Below are 321 nucleotides of genomic sequence, written 5' to 3'. Positions count from 1 at the left end.
ATGAGATGAACGACTCAACAACTCCGTATCATTTTCCCGTCACGTATTCCCTCTTCTTAATCCAATCCCCTGGTCATTCATTTGAACCTGGTCTCTAATCGCTCCTACAGCGGATTCGTCCTGTAAGATACGTGGGAAAGGTGGCTTGGTCGCTCTTACACCTTTAAGCCTGGGCGACGAGGACAGGTAAGGCCGGCCCTCATTAAATATAAAGGTCAGCGCTTAGGGATTGCTGAGGGAGGATGTCAACATCTCTGAAATTTCGGGGAAATGCTGCGCTGTGTTTCTTCTTTGGGTGTTAAGGGTGTTCGTTCGGTTGGG

This window comes from Penaeus monodon, chromosome 15, assembly GCF_015228065.2.
Source record: "Penaeus monodon isolate SGIC_2016 chromosome 15, NSTDA_Pmon_1, whole genome shotgun sequence".
NCBI lineage: Eukaryota > Metazoa > Arthropoda > Malacostraca > Decapoda > Penaeidae > Penaeus > Penaeus monodon.
The sequence above is the reverse complement of the archived record's forward strand: the minus strand, read 5'-3'. Positions refer to the sequence as shown.